The sequence below is a fragment of the Ipomoea nil genome, unplaced genomic scaffold, assembly GCF_001879475.1.
Source record: "Ipomoea nil cultivar Tokyo-kokei standard unplaced genomic scaffold, Asagao_1.1 scaffold3016, whole genome shotgun sequence".
Lineage (NCBI taxonomy): Eukaryota > Viridiplantae > Streptophyta > Magnoliopsida > Solanales > Convolvulaceae > Ipomoea > Ipomoea nil.
Window position 1 is genome coordinate 639,841 of NW_017619444.1, and position 22,815 is coordinate 662,655.

General features: G+C 41.1%; 2 long non-coding RNA genes across 3 annotated transcripts; one reads left to right on the forward strand and one right to left on the reverse strand.

Moving 5' to 3' along the window:
• Positions 1–628: 628 nt before the first annotated feature.
• Positions 629–2,280, forward strand: LOC109163282. 2 transcript variants are annotated; one of them, XR_002051238.1, is made up of 3 exons: positions 629–1,058; positions 1,868–1,947; positions 2,209–2,280. It is a non-coding gene; the product is annotated as an uncharacterized LOC109163282 (long non-coding RNA). The 2 variants fall into 2 exon arrangements; XR_002051237.1 differs by lacking the exon at positions 2,209–2,280 and adding an exon at positions 2,055–2,106.
• A 1,811-nt stretch (positions 2,281–4,091) lies between these two features.
• LOC109163288 lies at positions 4,092–22,531 on the reverse strand. Its single transcript, XR_002051244.1, has 2 exons — positions 22,416–22,531; positions 4,092–4,142 (listed from the first exon to the last, which is right to left on the reverse strand). It is a non-coding gene; the product is annotated as an uncharacterized LOC109163288 (long non-coding RNA).
• Positions 22,532–22,815: the final 284 nt, after the last annotated feature.

Consider the following 22,815-nt stretch of genomic DNA (forward strand, 5'->3'; position numbering starts at 1 on the left):
TTAACTCTGGACAGAGCAACACATCCATGAACTAAGATCGTTTTTTTCAACATAGTAGGACTACTGTAGAAAGTGTTTAGCCATTGCTCTTGTTTATTGTCATAGCATAAGACAATATTAACAGGAATTTCCTTTGGGCAACTTAGTATCTGACGGTGTAAGCGACAATCGTGGAATCAAAACCTTTGTACCTACATTAATTCCATTTAAAATACAATTATATATCTTATATATATGACGACAAAAATATCTGAAAAAATAATTCCATTCCAAACCAATTTAAATATATATATATATATATATATATATATATATATATATATATATATGTGTGTGTGTGTGTGTGTGTGTGTGTGTGTGTGTGTGTGTGTGTGTGTGTGTGTGTGTGTGTGTGTGTGTGTGTGTGTGTGTGTGTGTGTGTGTGTGTGTGTGTGTGTGGTGTGTGTGTTGTGTGTGTGTGTGTGTGTGTGTGTGTGTGTGTGTGAGATTTACAAACGGCCCATTTGTGTTAGCAATACATATTCAAAGCCCAAGCCCTAATAAATAACCACAACCCAAAGAAATAATAATAGCCCAAATTACATAGAAAATACCGTAATTTGTAAAATACATACACACTCTTGCACGAACCCTAAATTCTAGGCTCTCTGTTCTCTCCTCATACTTCATCCACCCATTCTGGAAACTTCACAGGCTCACAGCACACACATTTCAGATATCACTTTATCACTTTTCTTCTTTCTCCATCTGGTTCTCTCGCCATTTTCTTATCTTAATCAATTTGTTCTCCCCTATAATCAGTCCACAATTATGACCGATTACATCTGAATAAACCCTAACATTGTTTCCTCCGTTCGCAGATCTATCTTTTCTCTCTATCAGATGAGAATTCGTTCTCAAAAGTTCATCTCAAATTCAAAACCCTGACAGATTACACAAACCCAAAACCCTAATCTCGATTATCAACGATTTTCGGTCTACCAAACAACATTCAACAAATTCACCTGAAAGAAAGCAAGTAACAACATCGATCCAACACCAAGCACAATATCTGTAAGGTAAGCCTAGTTTTATAGTTTTTGCAATTATTTACTTATGTTCTTGTTTATACAAATATCTACTATTAGATTTTAGAAATATAATAGACATGCAATAATTTTCACATGCAAAAAATAGTAATATAGCAACAAATACTTTGGATCTTAAAGAATGAAAATAAGTTGTATTAGGTTTTAATTTTTTTTTTAAACTTGTTTTTAGTCTATTCAGAAAATGTCAGGTACTTATGTTATGTTGTCCAATATTTATTGGAATTTTGAAAAATGGGGGAGGGTGGACGAAGTTAGATCATTAGAAGAGTTGACTGACACTATTGAACAAACATTTAAAAGTAACCTGTAAGTAAAAACCAATTTTTTTTTTCCAGTTGTTCAAAACATTGAACAAAAAAAAAAAAAAAAAAAATCTTAGCATCCTCAATGAGGAATTCTATAAGCCTTGTCCCAACTATGACCTTGTCCAATGGAGAGTATATCATAGTTCTACTTAATCAATTTTTATAATATGGTTCGTTTACTTAAGGTGCTACTGTTTTAAACTTATATGATTACACATAGTAAACTTATATTATATATTATTTGCCATGCTTCAGGTGTGTGTTATGTCAACGCATAACACACGCCAAAAAATGAATAAGTTTTATGAGTTAAAATCTCTCACTTTGTTAGTTAACATCGTAGACAGTAGGTTATGCAATTTTTTAAAGATGTTCTTAACTCAAATGAAAATTTGCAAAGCAGCATGTGTTGCATTCAATTTAAGTATCATACTATAGTGTAGTTACTTGATTTTGGATTTTATCATACAGGTTGGCTGTTTTTTCTGCTAGTGGTGGATATATGTTGCAAGTGGAGTGGACAACGGTGAAGGCAAATAACTTAATAGAATGTACTATGCTGTTTTGAATTCAATAGTTGTAAGTTATAAGATCTACTTGCAAGATAGTGTTAATATAGTTTGTACGTACTTCATCTAATTAATTACCAATTTTGTAGGTTTAAACTCATCTCAATAATCGAAGATAATTAGAAAGTGTTTTCTCTTAGGCAAGTATTATTTTGACTAAGTAGTTATTATCATTTTAATTTTTAATAGTTTCTTTATTGTAATATCAGTTTGACTTAATGAAATTATTTTCCAAATTTGCAGGATTCAACTCATTTCACAACTTAAGTAGAGTTGAAGGTGTCCCAAACTGATTTCATTAAACTATGAGAATGTCCTTAAATCTACCAAAAAAGTACAATACTCTTATTGAATAATTTCTTTATCTAGATTGTCAAGAGAAATTAATTAGCAGTAGTTACATATTGTCTCTACATAGTAATCCTATGTAGAATCTGTACACATGATTTCTTTTTAGCATGTTTCTTGAATCTTTGTTTAATCCATTGCCTCACCATCTTTCTTGAGACTGTACTTGAGGAAAAAATCAAGAAAACTGCAAGATAGATAATATAAAACTGTCCCATAGAAACCAATAGTTCAAACTTAGACATAATTGGCACTTAGGCCAAAAACCACAGTCCAAAATAATGATTCAGATGTCAAACAGGGCAAAAGACAGTTCCGAATATTGTTTCACATCCCAACAGAACCAAAACATTTTTTTCAAAAACCAAACTACTCTAGGTCACATGTTACTTTTTCCAAATTCACAGTCACTTATTTACTTTTTTTTTGAGCTTTGTGTGGATGATAATTCATCCAGGAGACGCCTTTTGACTGAACCACTTCCATCACCACTCAATTCTTTCACTGGCTTCAAAGCAGTAACAGGACTTTCAGCCTCGTCATCATCCTCATTGAAGAATCCCTGCAACAATGTTCAAACTTAGAGATTATTTTCCAGTTAAGAAAATTACAAATGATTATAGTTTAGAATTATATTAAGTTAAGAACCTTACCTCATCAGTGTAAGTGAACTGAGAAAGTTGCATGCTTGGTTTTGAATTTTTCTAAAAGTGAACTTAGAAACTCACTTGGGTTTGAATTTTCTACTATTATGATCATACTTTACTCTTGATGATTTCAGGTACCAATGGCATTGAGAAACAGGTTACTTGGTATGCTGATCAAACCCCATAAAAAGGATTTCTAACAGTTGGCATTGAAACAGGTTGCATGGTATGCTGTTGAAACCCCTAAAAATGGTTTCTAACAGTTTGCAATGCATGTGTCTATACTAAGCTTTGCCTCTATCAGTCCTTCTCCCCAAAACAAAGGAGAAACAGAAACAAACTTCATCAAAATCTCACTCCATAATATTAAAAATGGAGGAAGTTCATACAGTAAAACCTATAAAATTAATTCAATTCTTCCTTAGATAGAGCAGGGTTTAAAATGATAGAAAGAGAAATATCACCTTTGTTTCTTGAACAGCTTCATGAGATAGAGCAGCAACATTGCAAATGTGGGGTTTGACCATGTATGCAATATGGACTATTTATAAGTAGTTCCCCTCCAATATTTAGTTTCAAAATTATGTACTTCTTGAACACCATGCTTGCTTGCTTCTGTTGTACGTAAATTTGGTTCTGTTGTACCTCTCAACCACTGTATATTGTTATCAGTTAAATATTTTTGTCAGACTAAAGCAATATATGAGCAAGAAAAGCTACACGCAATGTCTAATCAAATCAAATCAAATATTTTTTAAAGATAATAATTTTTAATAAAAAAAATCAAAAAGGAACAAAAGCTCCATAACTTTGGGCGGGAATTTACACCAAAATTTATTTGGCTTTATTATAGTTAGGATTTATGTTTCTTGATGTTCTGTAATTTTTGTTTCTTAATTTTTTCTTCATTTCTGTAGTTTTTTTTTCTTCATTTATGGAAAAAAAAAAAAACATAAATTCCCACAATTTATGTTCGCTTTTTTTTTTTTTTTTTGGTTCGATTTTCCCATAGTTTTTTTTTTCGAATTTATGTTTTTCCATCTTCTTTGAATTTATGTTTTTTTTTTTTGTTTCTTATTTACATGTCCAAGATGGAATTGGTTGGAAGATTTTTTTTTTTTTTTTTTTTTTTTGGAAGGATCAAAGTTCAAGGAGAAGAGAATGTGAGCACGAAGACATAAACTGTGACACCCCGTAAATCCAAATTCTATTTAAGGATTAATTAGATAATTAATCCTAGCTTAATTGGTAATTTATTCCTAAAATCCTGAAAATTCAATAGTCGGGGACTAAAAATTGACTAGTCAATCCAAGTCAATGGGTTGTACTTTATGCTTTGAGAATTGTTCCCTTGTCTCCTTACACTTTTCCACTTTAGTAAGGGTAAAGAAGACTTTTCACCTTATGTTTGTATCCCAAGCTAACCTAGAGTCATCTTTCATTTCTTTTCTCTAACACCCTAAAAAGAAAAGCTCCTCATTCTCTCTAGAAAATAGCTAGCTTCTTCTTCAAGCCAAGTTTGGGCAATTCAAGATTCTTCAAGATGGTCTCCAAGATTCAAACTTTCTTAAGCTTGAGCATATAGGAGGGTAAGATCCTTGGTCCTTTAGTGTTTTTAGTACCTTTTAAGGTGTCTTTTTCTAAAGATGGAATCTTTGTGGTCTTTTGGTGTGTTTGTGAAGTAGAAGTTGAAGGAGAGCCTTGTTAGAAGCTTGTAAAGGTGTGATAAGTGAAGGTTTAGGCTACAAGAGGTAACCCATGCTTTACAAAATCTATTTTCTTACCTATATGATGATTTCATGACTTCTACTTGTGATTTTGCTATGAAATGTGAGATTGGATGCATTGTCTTGTGAAAATGCATATCTAGAGCTTGTTATTAGGATTCTTGTATGCCATTGCTTAGCTATTTCTTGGATTCAAGTCATATTTTTGTATTTTGTGAGATTTTGGGTGTTTTGGACTTGAATTTGGACTTGGTGTTGAAAATCCCCGAAGGGATTAATTGTGGTACAGGTTGTACCCGCGGGCGGAACGGCGGGTAGTGCACCATTCGCCGCCCCACCCGCAGGGTACAAGCCCTTGGGAGGATGGTTCCCGCGGGGTACATGATGTTGGCTGTTGGGGATTTGTTCCCCGTGATCCTTTTGACTCGGTAATTGATGTTTTGACTTCTCGATGTTCTTTTGTTAGACTATTTGAGCGTCTTCTTGATGTTTCATATGTCTAGAACGGTATGTTAGGAATCCATGTCGGATTTGGTGTCTTGAATCGTGCTAAGTGTTCAACCTTGTGATTCGTTGAACCATGATGAGTCTTGTATGTTCTTCAGAACTATGTTTGGTTTACCCGTTTGATAAGCATGCTAGTTTGATGTTGAAATGCTAGCGTGTGTGGTTTTTTCTTTCCTATTATGGATGATAACTTGCGTTGATCATCGTTGGTGTCGAATTGTAGTCCTTCCTTGATTGAGTATGGTTTCATATCTTTGTTGTAATCCATTGATTGATTCCTATGATGATGGGTGTGTTGGTTGTACCTAGATTGCATGATTAGTGGTATGGGACATTAATCACCAAGGTACAGATGTGGTCCTCGTGGTGGCCTCGAAATGATATTATGGAGTTGTATTATGGGCTTCAGGCTCATGGGCTTCAGGCTCACTTGTTGGCGGTTGTGTGATTGAAATGAACGGTACCCTCGTGTACTATATGTTGGCTTGGGAACGACGGTTCCCGGAGGCATAAGGTTGGACTCAGAAGTACATGGGTTCTCGGAGGTAATGGTTGGAACTGTAATAAGGCCGGAGGTAGGCATAAGGTTGGAACAGGGCATAAGGTTGGAACTTGTGACATGAAGTGTCACGGTGGCATGTAGTGCCAATGTGTGATTGTCTATCCTTTTCTGATGAGCATGTCGAGTGGTATCCTACTTTGTGATCAGTAGAATACACCTCGAGTTGTACTTGTGTTGTGGTTGTCTTTGCCTTGATGTTTTCTACTTTGTGATGAGTAGATTATATCTTGTGCTGTGTTGAGTTGTACCGTTGTTGTTCTGGTCTGGATGTTGTCATGGGATGTTGATTTTCCTTGTTCTTTTGAGAGTGAAATAGAGTCTTTACAGTTGACTTCTCTCTTTACGGTTTTGAACTGATATATACTGTATTCCGTTTCGAAAACGATTTTTTGTATACTATCTATATATGTTATTGAACACGTATTGATGGGTTACCAGCAATATTCGCTGACCAGGCGTCGTCCCCTTTCTTTATGTGCTTAACAGGTCCTGAGTAGATATGGCGAGTGAAACACCCCCGATTTTCAACAACTTTTAAATCCAATTAAAACTTAGAAAAGGGATAAAGTCTACTCATTAAGATTAAACAAGGCGGAAGCTTGCTAAACAAACCGGAAGGTGCTATGCCACACCTATAACAAACATAGGTGCACTGGCATATACCACAACTACAGCAGTCTAACAAAACAACTACTTAGGCTCACAGGCCTCAACAATTATTAAAGGAAGAGATCAATCTATCTACAGGCCACTAGCGCACTCTCCAAAGCTACCCAACCTGTAAAGCAACAAATACAAATGGGACGACGCCCGGTCAGCGAATGATGCTGGTAACCCACCAATACATGTGAAATATCATATGTAGATAGTTTATATATATACAAAATCATTTGCGAAACGGGATATAGTATATATCAATTTCAAAAGCCAAGATAGAGATCAACACAAGACTCTATGCACTCACAAAAGATAAGGGAACACATCCCAAGACACCAAGAAGCAATAACGACTCACAAGGACGGCTCAAGGTATAATCTACCATCACACAGTAGATTAACACCCGACATGCATAACACAAGAGGATAAGGACACAACCATTGGCAACACATGCCTTTGTGACATCACACGTCACAAAATAGAGAAATACACAACAACGGCTACATAAGCCTTCGTGACATCACCCATCACGAATTGATATGCCTTCCTTATGCCAGGTTCCAACTTTATGGCTACCGCCAACCTTATGTCTAGTTCCAACCATTACCTCCAGGACCCCTGTACATCCAAGTCCAACATTTTCCCTCCTGGGACCGTCGTCCCCCACCAACAACCACCAACAAGACCACCGATTTCATAGTACACGAGGGTACCGATCATACATACGACAACACATGCCACCCAAGAAAATACGAGAACCCATCACTCAGGTCACAAACTCAATAATCGCGTCATGGCCACCATGAGGACCACTGCCGTACCTTGGTGACTAATGTCACATACCATTAATCGTGCAATCCAGGTATAGCCACACACACCACACCACAACAGGAATCAATCAACGGATTACAACGAAGATATGAAACCATACTCAATCAAGGAATAGATCACAGTCCAACAACAACGATGATTAACACAAGTCATCATCAACCAACAGGAAAGGACAAACAACACACACGCTAGCATTTAAACACCGAACTAACATGCTTGTCAAACGGGTAAACCAAACATAGTTCCAAAGAACACACAAGACTCGTCACGGTTCAACGAATCACAACGTTGAACACTTAGCATGATTCAAGACACCAAAACCTACATGGAATCCTACCATATAGTTCTAGACATACGAAACATCAAGAAGACACTCAAATAGTTCCACAAAAGAACATCGGGAAGTCAAAAGACCAAATACCGAGTCAAAAGAATCACGGGAACAAATCCTCGCCAATGCCAACATTGTACCCCGCAGGTGGGCCCACGGGTGGACCCCCACCCGTGGTTCCGCCCGCGGGCACCACACCCACAAGCCACCTGTACACCGCGGGTGGGGCAGCGGGTGGACGCCTACCCGCCGTTCCGATGGTTGGAAAGGAAGAGAGGATGAGAGTTTAGGTTCCAAACTTGAGGACGACGTTAATTAGGATTAGGATCAAAGTTGCAACTTAGGAAATAAGGTTGCCACCTTGCACAGAATTGTTTGAAGTGAAGGATCAAGAACAAGGTTTGAAAGAATTGAAATTGCTTCCTAACGAAAGGGTTCGAGATTTAGGCTTAAGGGTAACGTAGATTAGAAAGGAAATCAAGATTTTCAAGGTTACAACTTAGGAAAACGAGGTTGTCACCCTGTACAGAATCAATTAAGAAGGAATCAAGAACGAGATTCGAAGAGATAGGAAGGATTTCTCGGAAAAAGACATTTGGTTTGACAAGAAGAGGAGAGAAAAATGGCTTAAAGAGGGTTAACGGTTCTAGACATTAGGCGACTTCTTCGACTTGACGCTTCGATCACTGCACTTTTAACAAACTGAGGGTGCGTTACTCTGATTCTGACGCGTTCTAACGCTAAGATCTTTATCGGACCCACTTCGTAAACTGAGATCACAAAAATCTTCGCCCCAAACTCTTATCTAAACACTGGTTTCTTCTTCAGCTCGTTACAGCCGAGCGAAACTCACACGGACCAAGCGACTGTGAGTTGACTTGCTTCTCTTATCGGTCTTCATCATAGCGTCGGAGGCGAAAACTCTTGGCAAACTTCCTTAATCTCCTTAGAGGTTCGGCTTGTTGTCCGTTCTAGCAAACTCAAGATCGATCGAACACTGACCATCGCTTTCCTCTTTCTTTAAGCGCACCCGGTTATCTGATCTTGCCATCTCAAGACTTCAGTGATTTACAAACCAAACTTCCTTTCTTAATGTACTTGGAGATCATCAAGGTCTAAGCACCTGCGTATTCTTTATACCTTCCTTTGCATCGAGACCGTTGGCACTCTAAATCTCACAAAATCTTGTAAGGTGTCTTTTGAATGCTTGACGATAACCCTCACAAAAAGGGAAACTTGATCCATCATTTGAGCACAAACCACAGCTTTTGTAAATCTGTAACGCAAGTTTCCAACTTGCCTTCTTGTTCTGTATGATTCTTTCCCGTTGGTCATCAAAAGCTGGTTGAATTGTAGAGGTCAACTGCAACCTTAAGTTAAACGCAAACGGTAGAACTTTTCGTAAACTGAAGTCTTTACCAAGTCAACGTCTTGAGATAACCCAGAATTCCTTACTCAAAGATTCGCTCATGTCTTTAATAGAAGCTTAGTATGTCGAATCTTGTACACTGTTGATAACCTTGCAATCTTCATACGGTAGTCGGTTACAACCACTTGGTCTTTTCTTGTCTTGATTAACGGTAGGTCTTCCCTGAAAACTTTGTTTCTGCACAAACATGTCCTACTTATGAAGGTCCAACGGTAGAATCAGTCTGTAGGTTGATCTCTGACTGTCCTTCCTTTTACTGTTCAAACTTCCCAAACAAGATTAGCTACCTCTCGATCCTTCCTTGTTTTAGGTAGATCCCTCACCAGGAATCATCGGTGCAGAGTCTCACTTGCAACATAGGAACACTCGGTGATTAGATCCGTCTTTGCTTCGCTCTTGTCGGTTTTAGTCTTCTGATGACCCCAACGATTGTTTGCAACTCGGGTACGACTTCATTTCTTCTTGTTGCCGAATCTTCTTACCAAAAGTCTTCATGCTAGCCATAACTTCCCAGGTGTGCCGAATAGGATAAACGCTACCCTCATCACCAACTACTACTCAATCTCTTCACGTTTCACAGGGTCGGACGACTTGCCAACAGTGATGCTCTTCTCTTCCATGTACCTTAGAGGTCCAAGCTTTTCTTGTATGGCCATCTTGATCTTTATTACTTCCAAGTTCGTTGCTTAGAACTTTCCCGATCTTGGTTTCTCCGTAGGTAGGTAGGACTACTTCTATGTTGAACACTTCGATCTTACACTTCAACTCTTCGTGCTTTAGAAAGGTCTAAGATTGACTTATAGCTCTTTAACTCCGGGAGGCTTCAAACATGTTGATCCGAAGGCGACCACTTGGCGTGGGTTGGCTTCTTCTTAGAGCGTCTGGGACCACTCCTGACTTCCCCTCGCGAGTGAGGGTCTTCTAAACTTGATCTTCGAACTCTAAATGACGTCTTGCTTCTTAGCGGACTACGGTTGCACGAAACGGTGACTTCAACTCTAGGATTAACATAAAACGGATGTCGATGTCGTACGAGAGACGATGTTACTTGCTTGAACGAGATTTGATGTAGTTGACTCCAGTTTGCGGGTAGAGTAGTCCATCTTCTTTGCGTTGACCACGTGCCCAGCTGCAACCACCAAGACTAGACAATCTTGCGTCAGCAGATCTTCGGACTTCTTACACCTTAGCCGCAGACTTCGGTAGGTCTTCAACGAACCCAAAACGAAGCGACTTACCGACAAGGTTCACACCAACCGAGAACAACAGCTACAACTAATATCGCTAACAACAAAGCAAGATAAGAGAACTACACAGATAACAAAAAGGTAACACACAACCTCACCGCGCGTCCTAAGAATCCTATACTTAGGTACTTAAACACTTAGAGGCTTCACTAAGAAACTTAAGGTCTCAACTTAGAGCACTAACCTAAGCTCAACTTAGGTCTTTAAAGTCCAACTCTTAACATCCTAGGCTCAAACCTAGGCTCTGATACCAACTGTGACACCCCCGATTTTCTAAAACTTTTAAAACCAATTAAAACTTAGAAAAGGGATAAAGTCTACTCATTAAGATTAAACAAGGCGGAAGCTAGCTAAACAAACTGGAAGGTGCTATGCCACACCTATAACAAACATAGGTGCACAGGCAGATACCACAACTACAGCAGTCTAACAAAACAACTACTTTGGCTCACAGGCCTCAACAACTATTAAAGGAAGATATCAATCTATCTACAGGCCACTAGCGCACTCTCCAAAGCTACCCAACCAGTAAAGCAACAAATAGAAATGAGACGACGCCCAGTTAGCGAATGATGCTGGTAACCCACCAATACATGTGAAATATCATATGTAGATAGTTTATATGTATACAAAATCATTTGCGAAACGGGATATAGTATATATCAATTTCAAAAGCCAAGATAGAGATCAACACAAGACTCTATGCACTCACAAAAGATAAGGGAACACTCCCAAGACACCAAGAATCAATAACAACTCACAAGGACGGCTCAAGGTATAATCTACCATCACACAGTAGATTAACACCCGACATGCATAACACAAGAGAATAAGGACACAACCATTGGCAACACATGCCTTTGTGACATCACACGTCACAAAATAGAGAAATACACAACAACGACTACATAAGCCTTCGTGACATCACCCATCACGAATTGATATGCCTTCCTTATGCCCGGTTCCAACCTTATGGCTACAGCCAACCATATGTTTAGTTCCAACTATTACCTCCAGGACCCCTGTACATCCAAGTCCAACCTTTTCCCTCTTGGGACCGTCGTCCCCCACCAATAACCACCAACACGACCACCGATTTCATAGTACACGAGGGTACCGATCACACATACGGCAACACATGCTACCCAAGAAAATACGTGAACCCATCACTCAAGTCACAAACTCCATAATCGCGTCATGGCCACCACGAGGACCACTGCCTTACCTTGGTGACTAATGTCCCATACCATTAATCGTGTAATCCAGGTACAGCCACATACACCACACCACAACAGGAATCAATTAACGGATCACAACAAAGATATGAAACCATACTCAATCAAGGAATGGATCACAGTCCAACAATAACGATGATTAACACAAGTCATCATCCACCAATAGGAAAGGACAAACAACACACACGCTAGCATTTCAACACCGAACTAGCATGCTTGTCAAACGGGTAAACCGAACATAGTTCCGAAGAACACATAAGACTCATCACGGTTCAACGAATCACAATGTTGAACACTTAGCACGATTCAAGACACCAAAACCTACATGGAATCCTACCATATAGTTCTAGACATACGAAACATCAAGTAGACACTCAAATAATTCCACAAAAGAACATCGGGAAGTCAAAAGACCAAATACCAGGTCAAAAGAATCACGGGGAACAAATCCCCGCCAATGCCAACATTGTACCCCGCGGGTGGGCCCACGGGTGGACCCCCACCCGTGGTTCTGCCCGCGGGTACCACGCCCACAAGCCACCTATACCCCGTGGGTGGGGCGGCGGGTGGACGCCTACCCTCCATTCCGCCCGCGGGTACACGCCTGTACCACAAACAATCCCTTCGGGGATTTTCAACTCCAAGCTCAAATTCAAGTCCAAAACATGCCAAATCTCACCAAATACAACAAAATGACTTGAATCAAAGGAATGGCCAAGCAATGGCACACATGAATCCTAATAACAAGCCCTAGATATGCATTTTTACAAGATAATGCATAAACACTCACATTTCATAGCAAAACACATGTAGAATCCAAGAATCATCAAATAGGTAAGCAAAATAGATTTTGTAGAGCATGGGTTACCTCAATTGCTTATCCAATCAAAACCAACGCCAACATAGGCTAGGCTCAACACAAAAACCAAGCTACCGGAAACCTGTGGATTAAACCGGATCTCAACTATTAACACAAGCTATTAAAACATTACTAGTTATGCTCATAAAGAAAATTGAACCTTAAATCTTTCCTTAATTACCCACAAGCTCAACCAACTAAACTAGGCATCCTATTGTGAATTAATCACAACATTATAGTACTAATAAATAACTAGTAACCAAGCTTAAGGGATAGGGCTAAAAATTAAATACTTAAGCTTAAGGTGAGATTTGAACCAAAGCCACCCCATAAACACTAACCACTGTCTTACCACTAAACCAAGCAACAATTGATAACTTAATCAACAACAAAACTAATTAACTACTAAGCAAGCAAGAAACAAAGGTAGCAGCTCACAATCTTCTTCTTCGCGTATACCCTGCAAGCAGCGGGTGGAACCTAGGAAGCTCTTCCACCCGCACCACCACCCGTGGGTCTGTTCAACTTCGCCGGAGGAAAAGCCACCGGCCATCTTCGCCGTCGACCGTCGCGTACCGCCGAAGGTTCACCACAGCTCCACTACTGTTGTTCGTTGTTGCCGGGAAAGGAATGGCCTAATTCACCTCTGTTTCACGCCCCACTTTGCAAAGAACTGAGAAGAGGCACAACTGTCCAACTGCTTCACCGATTTCCGACGCTGCTGCCGTTACTAGGATCGCCGGAGTCACCGCCAACGTTGCTTCCTCGTCAAAGCTCATCCCGGACTGTCGCCGCCAACGCTAGACCACCCCCACACCGCAACACTACGGAGCTCACTTATACCCGGCGCTACTTGGACAAGAAGGAAGCGATGGGGATAGACAACGGATCACAAGGGGTTGTTTGGTCGAAGAAGGAGACTCCCAAGGTCTCGGGTTCACTTCACGCCGTCGAAGTGTGAAAAAGGAGGGGAATCGGCTAAAGTTTCTACTACCTCAAGAAGGAATGCCAAAAGATGAATATTTAGGTCTACACATATGTACATAACACAATTGGTAGGTTTATTAAATGGATTGAGTTAGGAAGTTGGGTTGGTTAAAACTTTGGGTCAAGAATCATACATACATATATTTTGGGCATACAAAATAATAACACCCATTTATACACTCATGGGCTTGACTATTTGGGTTCAAGACCTATATAATAAATAATTATATCTTTGGGCTTAAGGTATTTGGGTAGCAAGATAGATAATAGTTTATTTATAAAATAAATAAACCAAAGCCCATTTTAGAAATAAATAGCTATATAAATATTTTGAATACAAATATTTAATATCGGGACTATAATTTTTTTTAGAAAAATACGGGGGTGTCACAGTGAGAGCGTTAGCCGTTGATAGTATAGATCCCCTCAACATTGTAGTTAAAGTTTTTGCCTGTGTGCCACAGTTGTTGAACAATTAGTTGGATGGTTTTAGACTTGCCTGTGCGTTCACGTTGGGGTGAACGTGGCATAACACTCCTTGGTTTTCCCTGTTTTATGTTAGACTTCTGCTGTGTTTACGTTTAATGATATGTGTTGGTCAGTTTACCTTGCGTATTTAAGATTTTAAATTGGCATGAAAATCGAGGGTGTTACAGTTGGTATCAGAGCCTAGGTTTGAGCCTAGGATGATAGAGTCTGGACTTTTAAGAAGTTAAGTGTGGTTTGAGACCCTAAGGCGACCTTAAGTGTCTAAGTGTTTAGGAGTTAGGACTTTTAGGACACGTGGTGAGCTGTGTGTTGCTTATAGTTTGTTATGCCCTCTTGTTGTTTCTGTTTAAGTTTCGTGTTCTTTTAGTTATCGCCGGGTAAGGATGCGATGTCGTTTGTGCCTATCGTAACAGTGTTGTTGTTGTAGAAGCTTTGCCATGACACTTCCCCGTCAACGCGCACGCACACCGTAGACCCCAACGAACGAACAGCTAACCCAGAATCTGCAACAGCTCACGCAGACCATGCAAACTCTAAGTGAAGCTCTCTTGCACAACAATCATCCTGCTCCGCCACCACATCCTGCCAGGCATAGAGATGTTGGACACCTTGTGTCGGGCCATAGACCACCGATGTTTTCCGGTGAGGAAGACCCCGTCGTGCTCGAAGAGTAGATGTGAACTTTCGACAAGATCTTCTCCATCGTTGGGTGCCCCGAGGAGCGCCGAGTGGAGCTAGCATCGTTCTACTTCAGTCATGAAGCTGACTTGTGGTGGGTGCATGAGGGACCTGCTTGTCTTGAGGAGACCGACTTTGATTGGGCAGTTCTTAAGGATCGGATGCGAGAACGGTTCTACCCGGCACACGTCCGAGCTGCTATGTATGAGGAGTTTCTACACCTCCAGCAGGGTTCTTCGACGGTGGTAGAGTACCACAAGAGGTTTTTGGAGCTCGCTCGCTTTGCAATAATGTTAGTCCCCATCGAGCTCGCGAAGGTTGAGAAGTTTGTGGCTGGACTGAACTACGAGGCTCGCAAGGCTTTGACCGTGAGCAAGCCGATGACCTTGAAGGAGGCTTACCTGAGTGTTGTGGACTTATATCAGGTGCAACAGTTGCAACGCGGATCTTTTGAGCTTGCTAGGAAGAGGAACGAGAGTGGTGGATCTTCCAACTTCAAGAAGCCAAGGCAGGATTTTCGAGCCAAAACCGCACCTTCCCCACCTCAAGGACCAACCCGGGCAGAGTCCAGAAGTCAAGCTAAGACGTTCGCATGCCGAAGATGTGGAAAGGAGCATGCAGGGAAAGATTGCCTTGGGCAAGCTCTTCGATGCTACAGATGCGGGGAGAGAGGACATAAAGTTGCTGTATGCCCTCAGCAAGCTAGTCAAAGGGCGTTGCCGCCTAGTTCGGGACCCGGGGGAGCATCGGGAGGGAGTTCAAGTCGAGGAGCAGCTGGAACTAGACCTTCGGGTCGTGTGTTTGTGATGGGACGAGCCCAGGCTGAGACGGAGGGGTTGGTTGAGGACGAGATGACAGGTAACCCTTTTCCTAAGCCTATCCTTATCTTGAGAGTGTATCTTTCTCATTATTTCCTCTTTGTGTGAATCTTGCCTTGTTTCCTCTTTGTTGCCTTGTTGTGAATCTTGCCTTGTTTCCTCTTTGTTGCCTTGTTGTGTGATTCTTTTGGTTCATTTAAGTCTAATTCTTTGTTGCCTTGTTGTGTGATTCTTTTGGTTCATTTAAGTCTAATTATGTGCCCTTTGAATTTGTTAAAAAGACCAAGGAAACCTTAATTTATAACCACTAAATTTTGAACCCAGGTGTGTAAGTTACAAGTCCAACCCTTGAACCGCTTAAGCTAGTTATGTTTCTTAAACTTTAACCCACTTAAATTCCATTTAACCTATAATTTCTCATTTTACCCAAAAATCCCCAAATTAAAACCTTCTTTTTCCCAATTTTTCCCAAATCTCCCAAACCCTTCCCCTCTTCCTCTCTTCTACCCATGAAACACCCTAACCCACCCCCTACCCGTCGGCCCCCTACCTCGTCGCAACCGCCGACGCCGCCAATCGCCACCTGCCGACGCCATCACCGCCGACCAGAGCCTCGCCGCCGCCGTCCTGCTGCGTCCGTCGAGAAGCCGTGAACAGCGAGAGAGAGAGAGAGAGAGAGAGAGAGAGAGAGAGAGAGAGAGTGCGAGAGAGAAGAATAAGAAAGAAGAGAAGCTTTGGGACTCCCCTTTGAGTCTTTAGGTCATCTTGCAACCATGCCTAGGAGGTCAAACTTGACAAGAAGAGTGGAATGGGTGGATGCCCACTATCTCGTGTTGGAAGGTAAAGCCTTTGACCCGGATTCTTTTTCAAGTTCCTTGTTAGAGATGTTGAGATATCAAGGTTTGTTGGACGGGTTTCTCGCCATTAGGGTCGAGACATACCCGAGTTTGGTTAAGGAATTCTACCGTCACATCGTTGTGACTAAAGATGGTGGAAAGCTAGAGGTTACCTCTAAAGTGAGGGGTGTGAAGGTTGTTTTATCTGAAAAGAGGCTAGCTCAACTTTTGAGTCTGACCACTACGGAAGTTTCACAGTACAGTGGTAACTCCTGGATTGAGAGGGATACTATGGGGTATCGAGACTATTTGAGTTATCTGTTGGGTCGGACTAGTTGTTTTACCTAAGCCACAAGACCGGAAAAGAAATGGTTGACTGCTGAGCAGAGAATCTTGGTTATGCTTGTATCGGGCTGTCTGTTGCCCAATAACAACAAAAGTCATTTGTTGGGAAAGTTAGAGTTCACTTTTGCCTTCTATTTGAAGAACATGGTGAAGTTTAACCTACCTACTTTGATGTTACATCATATGGTCTTTTGCCGAGATCATAACCGGAAGAGTCTACCGTACGGGATGGTTTTGAGCTGGATCTTTGTCAGGAAAGGTGTAAGTGTTGAAGGTTGTGTGCCGAAGTCAGTGGGCAAAATGGTGTTGGATGCCACCAACCTGCGGAGTTGCAATCTGTTTCAGTTGGATGACGGAAAGTATATCACGCTTGAGGAGGTTGCCAGGAAAACCCCAATTGAGAGAGACACGTTGGTTGCTGAGCTTGAGATTCCCGTTGGGAAGTTGAACCTCGCGATTCAAAGTTTGGGAGGTGATGTGGGGGATGATGAAGAAGAGGACCAAGAGGAGGATGCGGAGGTAGGAGAAGCTGCCCAGGTTGAGGAGAGTGACTGGGAGAGTGAAGAGAACCGGAGAAGGAGGAAAGCTAGAACCAAAAGGGAACACGACGCCATGACACACGAGGAGCGTGTGGTCACCCTTCTGCGCCAGCAAAACCAAATGATAGAAGAGGGCTTTGCCTTCATGAAGACGCAGTTCGTTGCAGTTAACAGAGGTTGGACCAGTTGGAGGCCAGCTCTAACCGAAGAGGAGAGGATGAGGAGTCTGATGAAGACACCGAGGAGTCGGAGAGCGAGTCCTTCTAGCATGGAGTTGTGGTAATCTCGTTTCCCTTTCCTCGTTTGGTGTTTTCGCTTGCTAGTTGTTTTGTTGTTTGCCTTGTGTGATCTTTCTTGTTGCTAGTTTTGTTGAGTAGTTAGCTTTATGGGTTGTTTTACTAGGAGCTAGTTGTTTAGAACTTTGGTGTTGATTAGAAAGTTGAGTTGTGGTGTTTGGCCTTAGTGTTTGTTATGCTCAAAGAACTTCGTTGGTTAACTCTTTCAACCCTACAATGCCATGACTTTTTGACCATTTTGTATCTCTTGAATCCTTAAAGTTTTGACCAAAAGGATGTTCTTGATTCTCTTGTCACATTGTTGTTTCGTTTTGCCGTTTTGTTTGAATTCGTCGTACCCAAGCTTTGGGGACGAAGCTTCTTTTAGGGGAGAGAGGATGTGACAACCCATAAATCCAAATCCTATTTAAGGATTAATTAGATAATTAATCCTAGCTTAATTGGTAATTTATTCCTAAAATCCTGAAAATTCAATAGTCGGGGACTAGAAATTGACTAGTCAATCCAAGTCTATGGGTTGTACTTTACGCTTTGAGAGTTGTTCCCTTGTCTCCTTACACATTTCCACTTTAGTAAGGGTAAAGAAGACTTTTCACCTTATGTTTGTATCCCAAGCTAACCTAGAGTCATCTTTCATTTCTTTTCCCTAACACCCTAAAAAGAAAAGCTCCTCCTTCTCTCTAGAAAATAGCTAGCTTCTTCTTCAAGCCAAGTTTGGGCAATTCAAGATTCTTCAAGATGGTCTCCAAGATTCAAACTTTCTTAAGCTTGAGCATATAGGAGGGTAAGATCCTTGGTCCTTTAGTGTTTTTAGTACCTTTTAAGGTGTCTATTTCTAAAGATGGAATCTTTGTGGTCTTTTGGTGTGTTTGTGAAGTAGAAGTTGAAGGAGAGCCTTGTTAGAAGCTTGTAAAGGTGTGATAAGCGAAGGTTTAGGCTACAAGAGGCAACCCATGCTTTACAAAATCTATTTTCTTACCTATATGATGATTTCTTGACTTCTACTTGTGATTTTGCTATGAAATGTGAGATTGGATGCATTGTCTTGTGAAAATGCATATCTAGAGCTTATTATTAGGATTCTTGTATGCCATTGCTTGGCTATTTCTTGGATTCAAGTTATATTGTTGTATTTTGTGAGATTTTGGGTGTTTTGGACTTGAATTTGGACTTGGTGTTGAAAATCCCCGAAGGGATTAATTGTGGTACAGGTTGTACCCGCGGGCGGAACTGCGGGTAGTGCACCACCTGCCGCCCCACCCACGGGGTACAAGCCCTTGGGAGGATGGTTCCCGCGGGCGGAACCACGGGTGGAGGTCCACCCGTGGCTCCACCCGCGGGGTACATGATGTTGGCTGTTGGGGATTTGTTCCCCGTGATTCTTTTGACTCAGTAATTGATGTTTTGACTTCCCGATGTTCTTTTGTTGGACTATTTGAGCGTCTTCTTGATGTTTCGTATGTCTAGAACGGTATGTTAGGAATCCATGTCGGATTTGGTGTCTTGAATCGTGCTAAGTGTTCAACCTTGTGATTTGTTGAACCATGATGAGTCTTGTATGTTCTTCGGAACTATGTTTGGTTTACCCGTTTGATAAGCATGCTAGTTTGATGTTGAAATGCTAGCGTGTGTGGTTTGTTCTTTCCTATTGTGGATGATAACTTGTGTTGATCATTGTTGGTGTCGGATTGTAATCCTTCCTTGATTGAGTATGGTTTCATATCTTTGTTGTGATCCATTAATTGATTCCTATGATGATGGGTGTGTTGGTTGTACCTGGATTGCATGATTAATGGTATGGGACATTAATCACCAAGGTACAGATGTGGTCCTCGTGGTGGCCTCGAAATGATATTATGGAGTTGTTGTAACACCCCGTGTTACGGCCCCTAAAACCAATTAATCATTAACCAATTATCCAAAAGAAAGAATTAAATTATAATAATTAATTAAGAAAAGACCCACCATAGTCCGTGGGCCCTCACCTTTAAAATTCAGCCCCAGCCCTAAAAGGAATAGAGTTAGCAACCTATAGTACCTAGACCCAAATTAGGACTCTTGGGTATATAAATAGGGAACGTGAAAGGCACCTAGAACCCCCCAACCACAATAATCTCTCACCACACCAAGAATTCCAAGAATTCCCCTAGGAGAAATCAAGAAAGAAGAAAGCTTAAAGGAAGACCCTTCATAGCTAAGGAATTAATTAAGGCTAAGAGGTAACCCATGTCTCAACAAAACCTATTTTCATAGCTATGATTCCCCTCTTAGGATTTCCCCCATATCCTAGTGTGTTGATGATTCGTTATAATGATATTGATAATTGGTGTTATGATTCCATGGGTGATCTTGATGATAAAAGGTTCTTGATGATTATGTGGTGTTCTTGATATTCTTGATGATTATATGATGCTCTTGATGTTTATGTGATATTCCTACCGAATCTTGATATTAGAAGATGAATTGTGTTCTTGTTGAAATAAAAGTAATTAGAACCCTAGGTTGTATCGGGAAACTCGTATGGTGTTGTTCTTGGTATATTGGGTGGGAATTCGTATGTTTGGGTGTTGATTATGTTTAGAAAAGCATGATAGTTTATGTGCCATATGTTCTCACTTTTGGATCCGTTAATTGTCTACGTGTTGTTGTCAATTGCGTTTGAAAGTATCTAAGCATGGTTTCGGGTTCCACAATGGTTCCTGGGGCATTTTCTGTGATAAAAGAGTCAGTGGGGGGTAGGTGGGGGTAGGGGACCGGCCACCTACTCGCGGCCAACATGGGTAACACCGGCAGCGGGCAGCCGGCGGGCGGGCAGCTACCCGCCGGGCACCCGCTGCCCGGAATCACGCCACCGGCGGGCAGCCGGCGGGTGACCCCTCACCCACCGGCTACCCGCTGGAAAATACCCCACTTCGGGATTTTGGCTTCCCCGTTTGATGTTTCCCCAACCCACGTGGCGTCCCAACGGACTCCGTCTATCGTGCCTATGTCTAGTTTGATATTTCGGGTACCGTTCGTAGGTTGTATGAGTCTTATATATTGCATGCTAGTTGAATTTGTATCCCGTTGACCTATGTAAAAGAAGTATGTACCCCTTAGGATTATTCTTAGTATGTGAAGGATCACGCATAGGTTTTGTTATACGTTTTCTCCCCCTTCCCAATGTGTTAATGTGGGTTGCATGTGCTTGCTATGTGTTATGTGTGCATGATACCCCAATCCGGTTGCGATCGGATTGGTTATTCCTGAGCTGCGGTTCAGAAGCTGGCTGCGGTCAGATTTACACTCTCGAGCTGCGGTCCACCGTTTGGTTGCGATCAAACGTTTCTACATGAGCTGCGGTTCATATTTCCTGGCTACGGTCAGATGACATACTCTTGGGTTGCGGTCCACTGTTTGGTTGCGATCAAACTATGATGAGCTGCGGTTCATTGGTCGGTTGCGATCGACCCCTCCGTGTTGCGATACGGGGTAGGGTGCTGCGGGGCCGTGTCAGAGCTATATGCGCTGACCCTCATGTATGGGCATGCGATTGGTCCTGTGGCGCCAACAAAGTGTGTTATGTGATGAGATATGGATGATTGGATTGTTATGGAAGCGTGACCCTAGGATACATGCTAGTAACTGTATATGCTTGTTTATGACTAATGGCTATGCTAATCTCTATCTGCCTGTGAATTGTGCATGCTTGATTATGACTGTTGGTTGTGCTTATCTCTATCTGCCGAGTCTAATCCCCGTTTTGAAAGCTAGAGTCTCTTAGGATATATCTTCATGCTTCGAAAGGGTTTTTTTTCATATATCTATGTATATATCTATATATTGTATTTCAACGCGTTGGAGTGGGTTACCAGCATCTCTCGCTGAACAGATATATTTGGCTTTCAGGCACAGAAGAGTAGACAGTGGAGCGCGCTAGAACCTTGAAGCGTAGAAGTAGTTAATTTCCCTTTCGGCCTGCGTGCCATAATTATGTATTTACATTATTGAGGATAATAGTTAGTTAGCCTGTGCACCTGAGTTCTCTAGCTCAGGTGTGGCATAGCACCTCATACTCTTCATATTATGTTTGGGAATTAATGAGATTTCACCTTTATTATATAAGCTTCAAAAGTCTTAAAATTTCGGGGTGTTACAGTTGTATTATGGGCTTCAGGCTCATGGGCTTCAGGCTCACTTGTTGGCGGTTGTGTGATTGAAATGAACGGTACCCTCGTGTACTATATGTTGGCGGGGGAACGACGGTTCCCGGAGGCATAAGGTTGGACTCAGAAGTACAGGGGTTCTCGGAGGTAATGGTTGGAACTGTAATAAGGTCGGGGGTAGGCATAAGGTTGGAACAGGGCCTAAGGTTGGAACTTGTGACATGAAGTGTCACGGTGGCATGTAGTGCCAATGTGTGATTGTCTATCCTTTTCTGATGAGCATGTCGAGTGGTATCCTACTTTGTGATCAGTAGAATACACCTCGAGTTGTACTTGTGTTGTGGTTGTCTTTGCCTTGATGTTTTCTACTTTGTGATCAGTAGATTATATCTTGTGCTGTTTTGAGTTGTACCATTGTTGTTCTGGTCTGGATGTTGTCTTGGGATGTTGATTTCCCTTGTTCTTTTGAGAGTGAAATAGAGTCTTTACAGTTGACTTCTCTCTTTACGGTTTTGAACTGATATATACTGTATTCCGTTTCGAAAATGATTTTTTGTATTAAACTATCTATATATGTTATTGAACGCGTATTGATGGGTTACCAACAATATTCGCTGACCGGGCGTCGTCCCCTTTCTTTATGTGCTTTACAGGTCCTGAGTAGATATGGCGAGAGCGTTAGCCGTTGATAGTATAGATCCCCTCAACATTGTAGTTAATGTTTTGGCCTGTGTGCCACCGTTGTTGAATAATTAGTTGGATGGTTTTAGACTTGCCTGTGAGTTCACGTTGGGGTGAACGTGGCATAACACTCATTGATTTTCCCTGTTTTATGTTAGACTTCCGCTATGTTTACGTTTAATGATATGTGTTGGTTAGTTTACCCTGCGTATTTAAGATTTTAAATTGGCATGAAAATCGGGGGTGTTATATAAACGTCATGCTAGTTTCTTTGAGTCGTGAAATAGGAGGTGCGCGAGACCTAATTGTAAATGAGTATAGTGATATGAAAAAAAAATATAAAGTACTAAGAAAAAATTGTTTTGTTCTCATTATTGTAATTGTTGTGCGTGTAGTAAAATGGTTGGTTTGGGATGGTAATGCAATGGTTTTGTTCAAGTAGATTGTAATGTATTAGGTGCCAATGTAATGAATAAAAAATGCACATAATCAAAAACCTGCTAATATATTCAATTAATCAAGCACCGGATTAGGTCTCACACTTGTATCAAAAACCTGCCAATTAATCAAAAACTTGTCCATAATAAAAACTTGTCTGTAATGACATTTGTATTAAAAAAACCTGCCAATTGATAAAAAATCTGCCTGTAATGAAA